This window comes from Oryzias melastigma, linkage group LG15 (genome assembly GCF_002922805.2).
Source record: "Oryzias melastigma strain HK-1 linkage group LG15, ASM292280v2, whole genome shotgun sequence".
Taxonomy (NCBI): Eukaryota; Metazoa; Chordata; class Actinopteri; order Beloniformes; family Adrianichthyidae; genus Oryzias; species Oryzias melastigma.
The window spans coordinates 12,228,116-12,243,236 of NC_050526.1; the positions used below are offsets into that span (position 1 = coordinate 12,228,116).

Sequence of the window (15,121 nt, forward strand, 5' to 3'; positions counted from 1 at the left end):
CACTCATAAATACAGATCATTAAAAATAAGATTAATCTGGTTTCATATTAAAGACAATTAATATTTTGCAGTATATTCTCAGCTTCAGTAGGCCCAGCCTAGTAGTTTGAGCTGATGTAGTCTAATCTTATTGCCCATGCACTGCTAAAACTTTTATTTTGTATTTTTATTTATTATTATATATTTTTATTTATTATTATTTCAAAGCAGTATGATAATTAAGGCAAAACATTTTTTTCATAGCTCCCACTTGAGTTGGTTTAGTGTGGTGAGTTGGTTCAGGTGTAAAACTGCATTCACTCAACTGTTAAAATAAACCAGTTGTTAACACGTTCAATGCCAAACATGAAAATCATTTTTTCTCCATTGTTTGTGAATAAATGTGTTGTGCTTAGAAAAGATCCCTTGTCATCCGTGATTGTAATATGTAGGGTAGGCTACAAATGTAGGCTGAATGATAAAGCATAGTACTGAAAAACAAAGCTAAATAGTTGGAGTTGACATTCTTTTACTGATCCGGCCCACCTGAGAACAGAAAGTCTGGATCCGGCCCCAGAGCCAAACTGAGTTTGACATGTCTGGTCTAAGACATTTCCAGTTAGGGTAATTAGGAGATTTGGACACACTGGCAATGTTCCTGGTCTCCTGCTACAACATTTTGGGGGTTAGACATAAAACTACTGAGCTATAAATGCATTATTACAGGTAGAATTGGTTCTTGCAAGGGTTTAATGACAACTTTAATGGTTATTCTGCAATAATAACAGAAACGGTTTGGTTGGACTTTGACTCAAACACATTTTAAGGCCATGGCCGTTTGGTCGACAATGTTTGTTGTCATCGTCTATTCAAGCACGGATACGTTCGATACTCAAGGTGTGTTTACAAACGGGTCAAAGATTCATTTGTCTCATTCAATCAGTTATTCTTTAAACATTAGACAGCATGTCTTTGCAGACTAGCTCTTAAAAGATTTATTTCAAGATTGATGGCTTCAGTTTTGATATCAAGTCACCAAAACAGATTCACATGTATTGATATCAGTGCTATTTTTAGCAATTTGAGATAAGTTTTTATGCATTGATTTATGGCTAAATTAAAAGAAGTGTTAGGGATTTTCATGAACTGTCTTTTTAGGAAGTTTCTGTGAACTTGAGCTCAAAATCCTGGGTTTTATTTTGATATTATTTCTGTCAGTGCTAAATGCCAGTTCAGGAATCTTTTATCAAAACAAGACCAGATTGAGATGCAATAGTTAAAACTTCTGAGCGGTTTTATGACACAAACAGGACCGGGTGTTTTGAAGAACGCTGCTTTCCTCCGTAACTCTGCAAGGGTCTGCAGGGCACCAGAATGGCCAGCCTCCTGTTCCCATGGACTTTTAAATACAGGCTGCAGCAGAAAATGACCAGTCTGACTCGGCTTCGACCGCCCTGCATGGCGACAAGCACCCCAGAGACCCGTGATTGGCGGGCTGGTGACAGATGAGTGTGATGATTGGTGAGGGCCATAATTCAGACTGTAATTTGCAAAGTGGAAATGTAGGTGACTAAGGAGTTAGCGTGTATGGGTGTGTGAGTGTATATGTTTGTGTGTGTAAAAGAGGAAAAAACATTCATGCAAAAGGGGTTAGACATGCTCAACTTAAGACATCCTAGATAAAGATGTTTCATCTTTTTTTCCTCTAAAAACAGAAGCATAAGACATGACTTAAGTCGTTGTTTTTCATCTTTCTACGCTCACTGTGGTCAGGGAGTGGACTAGTCCTCCATCACAATCTGCTGACAGCATGTTTGGTTGCATGATTACGGTCCGCGGATATGTTACCACGGCAACAAGGTCAAAGGTAAGTCATTTGTGAAAGATCCAGTAGAAAAAAGATTCACCAAAGTGTAATCAAGTTGAAATAGGTTGAATCGAGGTTTATGTCACTGACATGTGGACACGCCTGTGTTTGTGTGTGTTTGAGTGGCAGAGGTTAAAAGGCGCGGAGCGGGCCTCTCTCTGAAAGGAAGCAGCGGTTAGAGAAGAGGAAGAGTCCGCACATTTTCATTGGCCACATGCATGGAGACTGCTCTCTAGCTGTAAGTGCTGACAGACAGGCTGCTGAAAACACACAAACACGCACACTCGGGCACCTTCTCCACCTGTTTCTCAATCAGGAACTACAGACTTCAAACAGAAGAAAGGGGGGGACTCCCGTTTGCTCTCAGGGGGCCAAAGGGGGTCAGATGCACTTTGATCCTGACAGCATCGCTGTCGATGTCCATCATCTTTATTTCCACCTTTGCCCCTTCTGCTTTAATGATCTTTGGAGTCAGGTGTAGCAGCCAAAAAGGCCCGGAGTCATTTCCACTGAGAAACTGACTTTTTTATTATTTAAACGTCCCTAAAGACTAGGGGTGTAACGGATCACGGATAATCCATGATCCGTATGGATCACTAGCCACGGTTCAGTCCACATGTATACCGTGGATACCCCTCATCCCACGCGTACCCAGCACACGCATTATTTAAATCAATTGTCTGTCATTTTATGTCAAATTCATGTACTGTACACCGTCTTTGTTTTAATATGCATCAAAGTTGCTTCCTGATGTTTTTTTTTTTTTTCAAAAGACTGTTAACCTGAAGCTCCCACCGCGTTTGGGAGGAGCTTCCATCAAAAACATTTCTCAAACTTGCCATGGAGGACGCGGGCACTGAGTGATCAGATTTATTTATTTTGAAGAGCTGAATAAAAGCATCGGTACGCGTCTCCGTCTCCAGGTTCAGATCTCTCACAGTCGCTGTTCCTGCAACAGGGATATACCGTCAGGGGAAGGCAGTACGGCAAGCCAAAAAGATCAAGAATCACCAGGAAAAGTGGGCGTTGCAGTGCCTCATCTGAACATGTACTATGGATAACAATAATTATTTGAAATACTTAAATGTTCCCACAGTTACTGGCAAGAGGAAAATTAATAAAGCATTCTTTTCCCTCAGTTTTTGTAGATTTGGTCTCCAGACATGTCACTGTAATTAGAAACTACATGTTTTTATATTTTTGTTTATGTTCAAAGTTCAAACATGTGTGTCTATATTTATGCTTTGAAGTATATTTGTTTTATCAAATACATATTTTAAAGATTTTCAAAAGAGAAATTTTAGACTTTTATCTTCTTGTACTTTTCTGTTTTTTTTTTTTTTTTTTCACTTTTTACTGGTCCGAAAAATGATCCGAACCTTGACCCTCAAACCGTGACATGATGTGAGTTTTGTGATCTCTTACACTAAAGACTCACTCCAATTAGAATTGTTGATATTATCCCAACAACAAAGGGATGAGCACAGGTTTACTTCCTGTCCACAACTCAGAGGTAAATTTCCAATGAACTCCTGCCGCTCTGCAGAAAATATGTCCAAAAAAAAACTCACAGGATTTTAGATTTTGTTTATAAAAACAGCAAAATCGTGATTAAAAGACCAATGAGAACTCTTTAAATAGAGATCAAAAGATGACCAGAGTGGGACTACCATGGGACATACTACCCACATTTCTCCAGGGTTATTCGGAAATACCAGGTTAGAGTCCTTTAATAGGAGTCAATCTGCATATTTTTGCACAATTGTGCGTCATCACTATGAGGTGCAATATTAAAACCGTACCCTAAGAACCTGGTTTTGATGGGATTACACAAATTATATGTAAATCGGCATCATGGTGTAACTGTGGAGCAGACGGCGTGCTGCCCAAACGCGAGCTGGACCTTGCACAGTCAACACTGATATCTATGTGACACTTTCTGTGCACACACAGACACATGAAACAAACAGGTTTGTGAAGCAAACTATGGCACGGATCGACATTTTGAATCCATGTAGAATCAGTGTTCACAGGAGGTTGTGCTTAGTGAATAATTACCTCCTCTTTCAGTTTCAAGAGGAGCCTTCCCTGAATAAATGAAGTTACATCACTGTTCTGCTTAAGTACTTATAGGTATTCGTTTCATTTGTGTGAATGTATGTTGAATATTTAAAGTTGGAAATTTAAGATTTACAGTGATACACTTCGACCAGACTTATGGTATGACCTACCAAATAACACACTGACATGCTTGATACGTTTTTTTTTTTTTTTTTTGCCAAAACGCTGTTGATTATTTTTTCATATCTTTTCTGCACAAAAGAAAAAAAATCTTTGTTCTAAACATGTGTGTCTAACCAAACATACTTGCACACGTCTGAAGAGAAAATAAAGTTATGCATGCACACTGTCACATACACATTCATGTAAAGGTAATTCAGTAACATTAGCGTGCCTATGCATAATCAGATTTATGAGTTGTGTGGTTCAAACAGAGTTGAAATGTTTTGAAGTTGAAGTTCAGGAAGCCTGACAAAGACCGCAGCACAGAGGGGGAAAAAAGACACGGAGGAGCACAGGCGATGGAAGGTAAATCAAAAACACAAAAAAGTCGGGCTGTGTATGTGGGTTTGTGGTTTTAACCGTCAAAGTCAGTGTGTGTTTCAGAAGATAAAGAGAGTGGAAATGGTATAGAAAAAAACCTGAAAGAGTGAGAGAAAACAGGACAACAAAAAGAGAAACAGGGTCTAGTTCGAAGGGGACAGCAGGACGAACAGTGCAGCCATTGTCCATGTGGCCTGGTTAACATTTTAATGAAGCGGCCACGTCCAGAGTCATGCCACAGACGCCACACTGACTCACACAATGATTAACACTGGAAATACACAAAGACAATACTGCTGATAAATAGAAACTCGCTGACATGAACACATCAACATACTGTGGAGCCATGCCAAGAAAAGACACACAGGCTCGCTTTCATTCACACCAAAATGTGCGGTCACACTCAGCGGTTCGTGCACTTGCATGTTTTAGGATGAATTACTTTTTGTGACAACTTGGGATGCTCTTTTGTAGCACTGGCCTCTAATTCTAGAAAAATATCCTAAAATAGCTCATATGCCAACTAGGAGGAAGCTGACAACCCAACAATCCAAAATCTGGAACTCACTTAAGGAATGTCTCCAGTCCTTAACCCCCGTAAATAGGGGGGAATACCGTAATGTCTCTATCTGATGAATGATTAGCCCTTGGACCGGCAAAGTATAAATGACTCTGATTAGATGTCATGAATGGGAATATGATGACTATGTTTAAAAAGTGAGGTAAAGCCTACTAAAGATTGGATTATATACATTTTCCCACTCCTGTTCAAGCACTTGAGATGAGATTCTGATAAACTTCACATTTTAGGAGTTTTAATGTATCATGTACTGTTTATAGAGTACAACTATGCCAACTTATGATTAAGATTAATTATAATTACATTTTTATTGTATTACATTATTATTATTATTGTAAACATTTAGTATATATATGCGAATTATCACAAAGTGATGATTTTTTGTTGAAGCATTCTATGGATGATCCATTTTCTTTTATATTTAAACCCAAAACTTATGTATCGGAAAATGGTTCCATAAAGTTGAGAACCTCTATGTTCACTTTGATTTTGGCAGGTCAGGACAGTTGTGGCTAACTTAAACATTTCCAAAATATGTGGGTGTCTGTTTCCCTTTTCTAGGAAGTGCCGCCATCTGTGATGAATAGACAATTATGAAATTGTTCTTTATATTGTGGTGAAGCAACCATGAAGACCAACATGAGACTTGAACCCGCCGCTCATACCTATCAATGTAAAGGAAGCTCTAATGTTGACACACATAAGGACCCTTTTGAATGCCCCCCCCCCCCCCCCCTTCCAGAGTTGCACACAAATAGCATAGATCTGGAAGACATATGTTGAAGGACTACATAGGGGTTGTTTTCATGCCAAATCAAAATGCTTTTGATGGCAGACTGCAGGAACAGGTTTGAATGTGTGGACAAAAGTTCAGTGTGTTTTCTGTTTCCACTGTGTCGAATGGTCCTCCTCTCCGTCCATCACAGACTTTCCTTTTCTCTGCTTATCTTCGCCTTTTGCTTTTATCTTCCGCTCACACACACAAACACACACACCAGAGCACAATGTCTTCTGCAGCTGTCTCTCCGGGGCGGGAAGTGTAAGGGTGATATGATGAAGAGGGTGAAAGGGAAAGAGAGGAAAAAAGGAGAGAACGAGGAGGAGGGGAAATAAATCTCCCAGGGTCACTAGCACTGGAGTTGGATTCCTTCACACCAGTTGCTGAAAGCTGCTCCCTGGGACATGTGTGCAGACAATCACACCCCCACCACAGCCCCCTTTACCTCTGTATTGACTTGACTTTGTGCTTGGAGGTAGATGGGAGTGGCTGGCCTTGACCAGGTGTGTTTAATCACACACGTCCTGTCCTGCAAACCACAGACCCACCTTGATAGCCAAACACACATGCAGGGAGATGTTGTTTAAGAAAAGAGGCAGACTGCAGGAATGTCTTAAGGTTGAAAGGAATCCAATGGCAGGTGAGTGAGGGACTTTCCTAACCGAGAATCACTCACACAATCGACCTACACACTTCTCTGACTCCACTCTATTAAAGTGTGTTTCTTTAATCCAACCCTTCAGTCACTTCAGTGATTACGTCTGAATAAGCAGTTTATCTATAAAGATTAAAAAAAAAAAACAAGTAAACAGAAACATATGTGCATACACCTTTGAAACCATTTATATTGATAATAATATATTATTAAAATAATTCAAAAATAATAATTGTTGTAAACATGTTTTAATATTAGTCTGAAATGACAGAAAATCTACAATATGTAGTAGCAACAGTTTTTTTTTTTTTCAAACCTCTCTGTAGTCCTCTCAAACTAATGTGCCCCAATTGGTGCTGACCCTCTAACCCAGCTTTTTCAACTGTCTTTCACATGGCTTTGGCACAGTTATCCAAATGTTTCAGCTCCAGTAGAGGCCGTCAGGTTAGCAGAACCAAGGTCATGAAAAAATTCACCAAGACATCTGGACACCGTTCTGAGTTAATTCAACTTCTCTCATGCTCCATCCTTCGAAAACTCCTCTGCTGTCTCATCAGTTTTCAGATATTGATCTTGAAGATTTGCATGTATTTCCTCTCTTTAAAAAAACATATAACATAACTATTGTAATTTATTTGCACAGTAGTATTTTTCTACTTATACTTTCTCATTGATTCTGTTTTGTTCAGTCTCTTTCTTCTTCTTAACTCTCAAATTCTGGTCTGTCTGACCTTCTGGAAGAGTCATTGCTGTCATTGAAGTCATCTTGGTCATTTGGTCACTCCTGGTGAGATTTAAGTTTTTATCCAGATAAAGGGGTTCGGGTTCAGTGTCTTGCCCAAGGACACTTTGACACATGGGCGGGCAAGGCGAGAATCAAACCCACGATCCTTCGATCAGCAGTTGACCGCCCTACCAATGCTCCACGGCCGCCCCATTAAACCAGTTGTATAAAGGTCTATATATGACAACTGAAAGAAAACTGGAATTAAGTAAAAAAAAAAAGAAAAATCTCCTGATATATATCTTTAAAATCTATCTTTTGAGGGTATGTTGTACGATGGAGTGTTAAGGCCACCATAACATAAAACATAAATAAATTTACAAAATAAATCCAGATTTTTCTGTGGAATATTTTTGTAGGAAAGAAGCCGATAATCAGGAATGAGTTGCTGTGTCTGTGATTTTAATTTTTTTTTCCAGTAGAAAAAAGTTCTACAAGAAAAAATATGTAAAAATATGAAAAATTAAAAACCATTTCAAGAATACATTGGAAAATTATGAGAATAAACTGGTAAAAGTAAAGGTAAATGCCTGAAAGTACTTTAATACTTTATTTTTTGCATTTTTTCTGTTTAGATCGCTTTTTTTTTCACAAAACGGGTACTATTTAATACCTGGTGTGTCGCATTGTCACGATAACACAGCAACACGCTGAGCTGGCACAACCTCAACTGCAGTGGCAAAGGAAAGCAATATATATGCTAATCATCACAATAGCATCAGTATCAGGGAAAAAGTTCACCTCTTACCGCTCATTTGTGTTCATGATGAAGCAAAAGTTTGTTTTGATGAAGCCTGTGCAGTGGTATGGAACTTTTGGGATATGGGACCGGAACTTCTTCTTTAGGTCCGCACCGTCACTGTGGATTATCACTTTTTAATCTACACTCAGCAGCCAATCAAAATAGAGTATTCACCTGGACTGTGGTATAATAATAAGAGTCATATTTTACAATAGTACTGTTAAAATTTCATTTGTTATAAGTTTAGAATTCATGAGATTAGTCTAATGAAGCAAGTCCATTTAAAAAGAAAATAGTATTGTGTTTTAGTATGAGAGACGTAGAGCACATTGTCTTTCATTCATCATTGGTTTCACAAAGAAATACCAAGACTTTGATTGTTTTTTATTGTTACTGTAAGAAGATTTGAAAGAATTTGTAGAAACCGGGCCTCTTCAAATGAAGATTCTTGACCAACAAAGACTGGATTTCCATTTACGCCACATGTCATAGTCAAGGCCCAGGGGCCGGATCCGGCCCGCAGGTTAATTATATCTGGCACTCTAGATCATTTTATATTATCATTATTAACCGCCCAATGTTATCTTGTAATATCCCGTTTTTGACAGAATATATTTAGTATAGAGAGCAAATTATTTAAGTTATTTAAGTAAGTTTAAAGTTATTTAAGGTTTCAGTTGATTTATTCTGGAATAATATTCCTGTCTGTTTTTATTTATATTTATGTTAAAAAAATTAAATTTAAAAAGTTTTTTATGTATTCAATAAATGTTTGTCCTGTTCAGCCCGTGACCTACTGGGTGTTTTGGATTTTGGCCCCCGTGAGATTGAGTTTGTCACCCCTGGTTTACAGAATAGCCCATTTAGTGGCAGAGATTGAAATACAGTATGGAACATAGATTCTATGTTAAAAAAAAGGACATGAATGACTGCATTAAAGGATGTAGACAGAGTGTAATCAGGACGGAGGCTTAGACTACCAACTATATTTTCGAAAAAGCATGTTTTTTTTCTTGTTAAATTACAAGACTATTTTTTCATAAGATAACGACCTATTTCTCTTTAGATCACAATTTTGACTTTATTCTCTTAATATTACAACTTTTTTATTTTTTATTTTTAGGACTTTCTTCTCGTACCGGGAAATGTTTTTATATTTTTGGTGTCCCTAATACTCTGTTGTAGTTTTGCACCCAGATCTGAGTATTATATTTCCAATTATTTTTTTGTTGTTGTTTTAAACAATGATGGTTGTCTTTGCTTGTTGGAGTTTTGCTTTCCTTCATCTTTATCTCACAAATGATCCCAATCTCGAAGGTTAAATCCAAACAATCAAATGAAAATTAAATAAATTACATTCATGTTTTGCAGTCTACAGACCTTTTGAGAAAAAAAATTCCTATAACTTGAAGATTTCAGCAGACCAAGTTTAAAGGAATTACTTGGAACTGGCAGAACAAATCAATTCTTAAGAACTTAGCCTCTAATGAACCCTAATGAGGTTGCTTTTAAAAAACTAAATGTCTCCAAGTAGTTATTTCATCAACATGGCAACAGAGGACCCAGTGTGACGCCAGCCTTCTCCATGGTTTGAGGTCACTATAAAAGTTTAACAAGCAGCCCACTTATTGCTTTTGAAACCACTCTACTCCTTCAGAATTATGGCAAATTTATCTAATGATTTTTATTTTTGGTTTTATTCATGTATTTAAGGGGCTCCAGTAATGGGCTTTTTGAAACGTTTTTAACCTATTTGTTCTAAAACTTTGGCCCAAGTTGCCAGAGTTGAGTTTGTCGCTAAGCCTTTAAGGAAAAGATGTTCAAGGTGCTCGGAGTTAAAGCGAACTGCAAAGTACTCATATGCCCAAACACACTGTCAAGACCCCAGTTGGTATCCCAACCCCTGCAGTAGTTTAAACAGAAAACATTGCTTGTATTGGACAGTAGAAACAAACGTATTCGTAATATATATCTTCCAGTAAACCTGAGATTTTCAATTAAAAAAAAAGGATTCAATCAGCCCTACTCAACTTTGTTGTCGATAATGCAACCAGAATCGGCCTGCACCCATTTTGCACATAAGGGCCATCAGCCATACAAAATCTAAGGACATTCACTAAGACACATATTACACATATTATGGCATGAGACATGAGTAGAGTAGCTTTGGCCTCCATCCATCTTCCTGATCGCTTCTTCCCTTTCGGGGTCGCGGGGGTGCCGGAGCCTATCCCGGCTACTGAAGGGCGAAGGTGGGGTACACCCTGGACAGGTCGCCAGTCTGTCGCAGGGCCTCAATCACACACCCATTCACTCTTACATTCCCACCTAGGGGCAATTTAGAGTCACCAATTCACCTATGAAGCATGTTTTTGGACGGTGGGAGGAATCCGGAATCCCCGGTGAAAACCCACGCATGCACGGGGAGAACATGCAAACTCCACACAGAAAGGTCCCAGCCGGGAATTGAACCGGGGCCTTTTCGCTGTGAGGCAAGAGCGCTAACCACTGCGCCACCGTGCAGCCCTAGCTTTGGCCTTTACTTGAAAAATTATTCAGACAGCATTTCAAAGAGACTGACACTAGAAGGAGGCCAGCATTATTTGCAGAGTTTCTGTAACAGGGTGGTGACCCGAGTGTACCACACCTTCATTCAACAGTGCCCCAGGACCTCAGATCCCCCCTGCTGAACAAATCGCATCCGGTGTGAATCCAGCATCAATTGTAGACGGAACTGTTGGCAGTGAGTAAGCCCACCTTAACGTCCCACTATCTCTTTGTTTTTTCTCTCTCTACTGCTAGCTTACAGCCTTTCCCAATTGAACTGTCACAAACGGGCCAACAGCTGGTTCCATGAGCAGCAGGTTTATTCGTTCAGACGGGAACAAAGTACAGCTAAAAGTCCACAAAACTGGATCAGGGTCAGAGAGGCATGGGGTCATCCAAGAGGAGACTAGAGTAGTCAGGGTCCAGGCGAGGGTCAGGGCATGCAGCAAACAACCAGATGAGGCAGGGTCCGAAACAGAAGATCAGGTCCAGATAGAAACGCTCAGTAATGCAAGCAGGGAGGCACAAAACAATACTTTGCACATAGTGAGGCTCTCAACAATGCTCATGTATCCTGTGGGTGATTGGCAAATGATTAAAAGCTGAGCAGCATCCAGGAACTGTGCACTGGGGTTGCTGAGAGATGAAGTGCAGTCAGTACTCTGGAGACAGATCCCGCCGGTGACCAGAGGGGGAGACAGACTCTGAGTCCTGACACGAACATCACTAGCGCAGCAAAAATGGTGATCAATATTGGAGCTTTCCAGCCATATTTGAGCCAGTATCAGTTCACATGAGAAAAAGAAAGACGTAAGAGGATCTATTTGTCTGCAAGTGGATGCCTTAGAATAAAGCGGAGGAAGGACCTTGTGTATTGTCTATGACAGAAAATAAAACCCTCTTTTTCAAACAGCATTTTTTGATTTACAATATTTCAATAAAGAAATATTCAGAAATACAATTAATTTTCTTCATACATGAGAAAAATGTTGCAATTTTCATTGGAGTGGGTCTTTATTGATGTACAGTGATCTAGGTTACATAAACTAAGAACCAATTGAAGCGGGTTGAAAACACCAGTGACAACTCTAAAAAGTATAGCCCTTTTGTTTGATAGATACATAAAGCAAAGTCCTGCCAGAACATTTAAAACCCTCCCCCAAACCATTTCGACACATTGAAATGTCTTCAGTGAATGCCAAATTGTTGTAAACAGTCTCAGCGCTGTGAGATAGCGGCTAAAACATTTTGGAGTCAAACATGAGGCCATCTGTCTGACAGCTTTGCTAAGTGAGTCCTGGGCAACAGTCCCAAATAAACAATTAAATCTCAACAGAAAATAAATGAAATAATCTACAATGGTCCAATAAGGTCCAGCCCAGAAAGGCTGTAGTACAACTTCAAAGAGATGTAAATGAACAGCAGTATTTAGCTGGTAAGTACTACCACCTCAGACTAATGGTGTCTAAAGTCAGATAGGATTTTGTTGGAAACGATTCAAATATTCACTAAATGAACAACATGCTGTACTGTAACTAGTGTTGTTGTAAATCTATAGGTCTGCTATGTGTTTTGGTCTAGAGTGAAGAGGAGCATGTTGTCTTACATAATACCTTTGAATTATTAGAGAACAGTTTTGTTTGTTTGAGTGTAAAGAACTTGTCAAGTCACTGTGAAAGGAAATGGGAACGTGCCTTGAACTTATTCCTTTATGCAATACTCTGAAATATGAGGTAGCGCTGTTTGATATGAGTCACCGTCATAGTACAGAATGTACTGACACAAAGGTATGCAAACACATCCAGGAGGACACGTTTTCTTCACACTCCATCCTCATCACTTACGATGATGTAATCCCCAAAGTCCTGTCTCTTTCCTTCAATTATGCCAAATCAATCACAGTCATGTACCATTCTTGACAGCACATCCCCTGATTCAAGTCCTAAATCTGAAATTTTAGTCTTAATTTGAATATTATCCAAAAGTTTTTCTATTTACAAGAATGTCACTGAGTTTGCAAATGTGATGCAATTCCTGTGCGGGAAACATGATCGCAGTTTGTCGTATTGTGACAGAGATCCGTGACCGAACAAATGCAAATTCAAGCGCTCCTGTGCATTGGGTTGACAATATAGAGGCTTTTCACACAAAGCTGAGCTTGTGCTGACAGGTACACCCTGCAAAACGTAAAATTGGTGCAAACAGAAACAGGTTCCTTCAACTCTTACACACGTGCACACCCAGAGACATGCAAACACAGTGACTGAGCATAGCTGGAGGTGCCTAGTGTTGTTTTGTGACTCATATTACAGCAGCTCCTTCTGCTGCGGCGACGGCTCTCATTCCCCCAAAGCCACATGAAGGAGAGCTTGCTTCCCTGCTAAAGAGGCGCTTGAGCGCAACACCGCCGGAGGGTCCCACCAAGGAACAGAGAGGAGACGGGGAGAAACGTCTACGCTGATGCAGTGCAGATGCGCCGCAGCAGAGTCAGTGGAATGCCATGTGGAGGATGTGGTCCGCTATCTCGGATGCTGTTTACGTAACAGAGAGGAGAGCAGAGAATACTGAGCAGAAGACAGTGGAGGCCAAAGGCAGAATAAAGCCGTCCATTCTCTGCCTTTTTTTGTCAAACTGGGTTAACGTTCCACTAGAGTCTTTCAGCAAAGCGGCACTGTCCAACAGCTTAATGAGAGCTGCCGCAGACAAAACAGCCATCTGTGTGTGCGTGTCCCCAAAGCTGGACCCAAACTGGGCAATTATAAACTAATGATCAACAAAAAGAGGCTTGTATGGACGATACAGCATCCTGAGCGGAAGACTGAAGATTCAGCAAGAGGCCTGGGTCATCCGCCACTAGAAAGTTTGTTGTTTCTGCAGTCTGGTTGGGAGGCATCCATGGGGCACTTCATGCTTTGTATAAGACTGCCCCCTAGTGTTGAGCTTCCTCTCCATTCTGCCACCGTGCATGTACAGATAACAGCACAGAGCTCAAATGTTGAGTGAAACAAGCAGATGTGGGGGCGATCATGACTCTCAAAGTCAAGGACTTTGGGAGTTTTCCCAGAGATTTTGTGCCCCGTAAGCTGAATTAGAAGCATAACAAGTGCTCAGGGAATTGCAAACTGTTGGTATGAAGATCCCGCGACCCCGAAAGGGAAGAAGCGGTCAAGAAAATGGATGGATGGATGGTATGAAGATGGTTGCTTTACACCAGTCTCAAGTTCTGCAAATGAAACCATAATACTATGCATTACAAACATCACTTTTAGAATCTTTTGAACTTTTTAGTATGTGTCCTTCCAACACACACAATACTTTTGATCTAATTGTGAAATATAGAAGGTGGATCTCATGCATACAGTCAGATCCCATTGAAAACCTTTTTAAAGGTGGGTCATTATTTTCAATTTGACATTAATAGAATCTGTGTTATTTGTGTGATAGGAGTGTTATAGGATACTGCATGACTGCCTCCCTGCCAAAGCCTGATGTTAGTGTTGGCCCGATGCAATGTTTTGTTTTACAAGGCAGCAGCCAGCAGAGTTTGTGTGAAACCTGTTGAAAATGAAACAAATCTGTCCTTATAATTGGCCTGGAGCCTTTAGGACTGTTAAAACTTCACATTTGATTTCATGAACTATTTTTATGGCATGAATCAACACCTATACATTTTTTTTTTGGCATAAGGATTTTAACAGTTCAATGAACAGTCAATTGATAAAGCAGTTCAAGTGAAGGTAGTTTGTTCCAAACTCAAGATGTGGAACTGAGACCCAAACTGAAATAATCACAGAGCTCGTCACTGAATAAGATACAAGGAAGTTTGTGAAATTAGTTTATTGATAGACATGATAGTTACTCAGCAATAACCATAACAAATAGAGCAGATTGGAAAGTTCCAGATTTGTTCTGTCATTTAACAGAAGCTAAAAATGTGCAAAAAGTGCTTTGTGGAATGGGATCCACAGATACTTCACTGGAAGACTGTGTCCACTATGAAAGGTTGGCGGAAGTGGAATAATGATATGGGGTTTGGCTAATTCTACCTTTAGGAAAGGGGAGTCTTTGTTCTTTATCTTAGTGCTTCAGCTTGGCAAAATATTTTGTAAAAATAATATGGTTGAAGAAACTTTCAAAACTCGGAAATAACTTCTTGAAGTTAATCAGATTCCTGCTTAATGTAGGAGTTCAATGGTCAGATCTTGTCCAGAGTTGAACCACATCCTCATGAAGCCACTCTCCAATCCTCATTCAGCTCCCTGAGGTGTGAAAGTTTATGTTTGACACATGCACGCACACATGCACACACATACATGTATTAACTGTATAGTGGATGTCTGACTTAACAGTTAGAATAGTCCCCCAGTGAGGGGTGTTGATGGATGGGTGTCAGAAGGCAACGACCTGCCTGGGTCACTTCTATTTGACACCGCTACATTAACCGTGTCATCAATCACTATATGTGTGTGTGGGGGTGGGGGTGGGGTGTGTGCATAACATCTGTTTGGGTCCAGCAAAGGGTTGCACAGTGGTGCAGCAAGAAGTTCTGGTTCCAATCCCAATTGGGTTCTTTCTGTGTGGAGTT

The 15,121-nt window shown here is 39.9% G+C and overlaps 1 long non-coding RNA gene across 1 annotated transcript; it reads left to right on the forward strand.

Moving 5' to 3' along the window:
* The first annotated feature begins 1,155 nt into the window (after window positions 1-1,155).
* On the forward strand, window positions 1,156-3,095 carry LOC112161954. Its single transcript, XR_004949133.1, has 3 exons — window positions 1,156-1,500; window positions 1,753-2,084; window positions 2,620-3,095. It is a non-coding gene; the product is annotated as an uncharacterized LOC112161954 (long non-coding RNA).
* The last annotated feature ends 12,026 nt before the right edge of the window (window positions 3,096-15,121 follow it).